The sequence below is a fragment of the Argopecten irradians genome, chromosome 2, assembly GCF_041381155.1.
Source record: "Argopecten irradians isolate NY chromosome 2, Ai_NY, whole genome shotgun sequence".
NCBI lineage: Eukaryota > Metazoa > Mollusca > Bivalvia > Pectinida > Pectinidae > Argopecten > Argopecten irradians.
Genome location: NC_091135.1, coordinates 42,807,972 through 42,814,035, shown reverse-complemented (window position 1 = coordinate 42,814,035; position 6,064 = coordinate 42,807,972). Strand labels below are relative to the sequence as shown.

At 38.0% G+C, this 6,064-nt stretch overlaps 1 protein-coding gene across 4 annotated transcripts in view; it reads right to left on the bottom strand.

Annotated features, from left to right (window-relative positions):
- LOC138315584 (ribosomal biogenesis factor-like) overlaps positions 1–6,064 on the bottom strand; it is a 52,229-nt gene that overhangs the window by 44,852 nt on the left and 1,313 nt on the right. The gene's annotated exons all lie outside the window — the stretch shown is intronic.

Sequence of the window (6,064 nt, the reverse complement as noted above, 5' to 3'; positions counted from 1 at the left end):
CGAAACATTTTTATCCACAGACAATTACAAAGGAATATCAATTATCTTAAACATTATTTAAAAAAATTAATGGACAAGAAGAAGAAATCACAACAACAGCCCACAAGACGAATAAAAATACAACCGGTGGCTTGATACAGGTACGTGTTTTAATAGATATTTCTGTAGGATATGCGTTCTGTTTCATGGACGACACATGCAATGTCAATCTTGCGAGTGACGTTTGAGTCAACAGTAAAGCGATCATGGTTGACTCCACACCAGACAATACGTTTGGCGCTATACCACAGGAAAATACCAGGCACCAACTTAGTTTCGCATCATCTTAATTTCGGGTTTCCATAATTTATGATTTTCACTGCCATCTATTTTCGCGGTTAACTTATAAAAAGTTTTATTTTACTTGTTATTGAAACTTTTTCGTGATGATTTATTGTCGCGAATTCCAATCGCCCGTGAAATACACGCGAGAGTAAGTTGGCTAACAGCACATCTATACTCGTGTAACAGTGATATGATGATGACTTGTATTAACGGTAATAAATCCTACAAGAGAGACAAAACCTCGGTACAAAACCACGGTAAGATGACCATACACGTTAACTGAATCAGTTAGGAGTCAATACCTCTTAACTCGCCCAACAGACAATTACGTCATTGTTACAGTGAAGGGAAATTCCCATGAAATATGCAGGATTCCAATTACGGTCTTACTGCACCAATCGACACATTCCAACCACGTGGTGCTAAAATTAGAGACCCTCAAAGAGATCAACATGCTGGAATTCACCAAAACGGGAGGAAACCGATTTTCAAATTACAACCTCCTGCCGTCTTGCCCATAAAACCTGGATGTTGAACGTTCCCGACGGGCGTATAGGTCCGCCTTGACATCCTGTTTCCAATCCTCGCCAATTAAACTAACAGAGTAGGTGGCTGTGGTATTTATAGAAGAGTAACGAACACCAGCCATGAATTTTTTAGAAATAACAAATTAGTATCGCACGTGTTAACATGCATTCTTCCCAGCAGGACACAGAAAACCAAGTGCAATATACCAGAACAACAAATACCAGTACCAATAGACAATCAGGGCTGCAGACGCAGACAATCAAGTACAAATTACCGGAACTACAAATACCAATACCAATGGACAAGCAGGACTGCAGGCACAGACAACCTAGTATAATACACCGGAACTACAAATACCGGTACCAATAGACAATCAGGGCTGCAGACACAGACAATCAAGTACAAATTACCGGAACTACAAATACCAATACCTATGGACAATCAGACCTGCAGACATAGACAACCAAGTACAAAACACCGGAACTACAAATACCAGTACCAATAGACAATCAGGGCTGCAGACACAGACAACCAAGTACAATACACCGGAACTACAAATACCAATACCTATGGACAATCAGACCTGCAGACATAGACAACCAAGTACAAAACACCGGAACTACAAATACCAATACCAATAGACAATTAGGGCTGCAGACACAGACAATCAAGTACAAATCACCAGAACTACAAATACCAATACCCATGGACAAGCAGGACTGCGGGCACAGACAACCAAGTACAATACACCGGAACTACAAATACCAGTACCAATAGACATTCAGGGATGCAGACACAGACAATCAAGTACAAATTACCGGAACTACAAATACCAATACCAATGGACAAGCAGGACTGCAGGCACAGACAACCAAGTACAATACACTGGAACTACAAATACCAGTACCAATAGACAATCAGGGCTGCAGACACAGACAATCAAGTACAAATTACCGGAACTACAAATACCAATACACAAGGACAAGCAGGACTGCAGGCACAGACAACCTAGTAAAATACACCGGAACTACAAATACCAGTACCAATAGACAATCAGGGCTGCAGACACAGACAACCAAGTACAAATTACCGGAACTGCAAATACCAATACCAATGGACAAGCAGGACTGCGGGCACAGACAACCAAGTACAATACACCGGAACTACAAATACCAGTACCAATAGACAATCAGGGCTGCAGACATAGACAATCAAGTACAAATTACCGGAACTACAAATACCAATACCAATGGACAAGCAGGACTGCAGGCACAGACAACCAAGTACAATACACCGGAACTACAAATACCAATACCTATGGACAATCAGACCTGCAGACATAGACAACCAAGTACAAAACACCGAAACTACAAATACCAGTACCAATAGACAATCAGGGCTGCAGACACAGACAATCAAGTACAAAACATCGGAACTACAAATACCAGTACCAATAGACAATCAGGGCTGCAGACACAGACAACCAAGTACAAATCACCGGAACTACAAATACCAATAGCCATGGACAAGCAGGACTGCGGGCACAGACAACCAAGTACAATACACCGGAACTACAAATATCAGTACAAATAGACAAGCAGGACTGCCGACACAGACAACCAAGTACAAAACATTGGAACTACAAATACCAGTACCAATCGACAATCAGGGCTGCAGACACAGACAACCAAGTACAAAACACCGGAACTACAAATACCAGTACCAATAGACAATCGGGGCTGCAGACACAGACAACCAAGTACAAAACATCGGAACTACAAATACCAGTACCAATAGACAAGCAGGACTGCAGACACAGACAACCAAGTACAAATTACCGGAACTACAAATACCAGTACCAATAGACAATCAGGGCTGCAGACACAGACAAGCAAGTACAAAACACCGGAACTACAAATACCAGTACCGATAGACAATCAGGGCTGCAGACACAGACAACCAAGTACAAAACACCGGAACTACAAATACCAGTACCGATAGACAATCGGGGCTGCAGACACAAACAACCAAGTACAAAACACCGGAACTACAAATACCAGTACCAATAGACAATCGGGGCTGCAGACACAGACAACCAATTACAATACACCGGAACTACAAATACCAGTACCAATAGACAAGCAGGACTGCAGACACAGACAACCAAGTACAAAACACCGGAACTACAAATACCAGTACCAATAGACAATCGGGGCTGCAGACACAGACAACCAAGTACAAAACATCGGAACTACAAATACCAGTACCAATAGACAAAGCAGGACTGCCGACACAGACAACCAAGTACAAAACTTCCGGTGTTTTGTAGTTGGTTTTCTGTGTACTAAATCAGGGCTGCAGACACAGACAAGCAGGACTGCGGACACTTCCACCAGAAACCATCCTACATAATATCATGACATAAATATTCAATATGATGTGTTTCCGTAAGAAAATATCTATTCCTTCTACCGTGAATAGTATTTGACTAAATTTTTAATTCCTTAATTTTAGCGGGAAAACTTTTGAGTCGGCTATATTTGCATGCATATTTTGGCACAAGCAGTTTTGGACATTCACAAATAACTTCAATTTATGAATTATGTGAACGTTAACTATGATTGAACCATTCTCCAAGAAACTCAACAGGTATACTCCCCTGTACTGGCCAACAATCTCTAGAATATAAGAAATTTGATCACTACTTTATGTACGATTTTAGCCCTCAATCGAAGGGGGTATAATCTGGTATTTGATTCAGCTGAAAAATGGCATTAATTAATCTAATAAAAAACAGGAATAATTGCTGTTACAATCACTCATCAGCTACACACAGAATGTTAGTTTCGAAGAAATATCATAATCCAATAATTTGTCAATATCATGTTTACATTTTTGGATTGATTTATGATATTGAAAAAAAAATGTGGGTTGTAACGATCAAATTCATTAAATCGTATAAGCAAACTTTCACACGCCATTTCAGAGATAGATATCAGTCGACCTCGAAATTCTGAAGAAAAAATTAAAACAAACCACGTGATTGATACCAGATAGATGTTAGGTACGACAAGGAACTGGTACAGTCGGTACAAAACTGGGAATATTGAAACAAGCCGTAAATCGATCTCCATTTATCTTGTTATCTATAGAAGGAGCAAATGACAGCTGTATAGTGCTAGGGTAACTCTACCGCCTTAATTAAAACCGGTATGTTCCTAGCCCGGCAATGTACGCATTAAAACCTGTAATCTGGAAATCAGTACCCCGACATAATGTACAGTCTGTATGAGGGACATACGATACAATGATAAATGTTTAATATCGGGTGTAGAGGACGTACAACGGATAGTTTTCAGATTTCCACATAGCCGTTGAGACACTTATAGCTAGTTGTTCCAAACATATTTTTAACTATTAGAATATTTATATTTTCATAACTAAAGTCGCAAACATATTTTATTGGTATGGTTCATCGGGCTTAACGTCCTAAAAACAGCTAAGGTAATTTAAAGACAGCTTCTCCTAACTGTATTTGTGGTGCAAGGTGTATGAATTATGTTTCTGTGATATATCGTGTTGCGTCTCCTTGTAAAAGAGGAACTCTTACCATTTTCATAATGTTATCGCACTGAAAAGCATGCCGCCAAAGACATCGAACAACACACCCCACTCGCGATTGGTCACATTATACTGACAACGGACAAACCAGTCGTTCCACTCCCTTTATGTGAATCGACAAAAAATTATAAGAAAACTATTGCAGAAAAGAAACGTTTACTATTCTCCTAAAAATTATAGATTCAGTTTACATAACGCTCATATATAAATATGTCTAGTGATTACTGAACATCAACATTTTGTTTTCGGTTCAACATGTGGAAACGTCATAATTTGATTGGATAAGAAGCATCATACTCGAAAACCACAGTGTCTAAAATCCACTACGCTTCACAACCAAGTAAAGGAGTAACATTTCTACAAACCAAAGTTTGAAATAACATTATAGAAATGAGTTTGGTGCTATTTTTAAACTTCGATTGGTATCTATCATAAAAGTTTGTTTAAAGAAGCAAAGTATGACTTAAATAAATTTTCTACATTCCTTATGAAACATATAACAATAAATATTGACAAATTTAACGACATTGTTAAGTAATTTAATTGATACTGTTGGAATTCCAAATCGTTGATCAATACGATTAAACAGGAACATCACGTACGCTGTACCCATATCCGAGCCAAAGTCACGCATGTTAAACAAATGCAACACGTAACCACTGTGGAGTTGATGAAATTGTTTTGAGACAAAAGCATGCATCTTATGCATCTTACTACTGTAAGAGCGATTTGAGTAATTATATACCAAGAATTCTTTACTACACTGGCAAGGGCCAGGGTTCGGCATACAAGACATCTGACCACTATGTGTACATTTCACATACATTACAGTGGACCTTTCTGGCATATCACAGCAAAACCAACTAATCTAATTTCTATGAGAACTGGAGCCAGCTTGTTTCCGAAATATGTGCAAATTTTAATGTACTCTTGGACTGAATTGTCCCTTTAATACTTTAATAATTTTTAATATGTTGTAACAAAACATATCAAATTTCTGTGTGAAAGTTAATTTGGTATGACTTCGTTAAAGTATGTATATATACGCATAAAAGATGTTTTGTTTAAGTGTCCGTTTCTTGTATCACGCGGATCTTAGGAACGTAAAAATAATGACTATAATAAAAAAACGAGCTCATTCTGCTTTGTCATGCATATACAATTACACTGAAAATTAATATATTTGGTGTTGTTATTTCATCATGAAATCTAACACTTGTATGCCTTTAGTTCTAAGATGTCATTGCACATGCACACGTATGCCCGTGTACCAACATATAAAAATCTACAAATTTGATTATTTGTACATTTCACTCAAAACTTTCGAAATTCAATTTAGCAATAATTAAAAGTGTTCATTAAACAAAGGGATAATTAACTTTTGAATAAGATATTTAATCGTGGTTAAGTATATGTTAGAAAAGTACTGTGTTACTGTAATTTCAATAGTCGAATCCCAGCAACAATCTTAAGCTTGTCAGAGTTACCTTTCTTGGCTGCTATATGCTTAAGGTACATGTATTTACCGTAACGGTTATCAATCACCAAAGTTGAGAATGATTTGAGGTTTATGTATAGATCCGCATTCAGT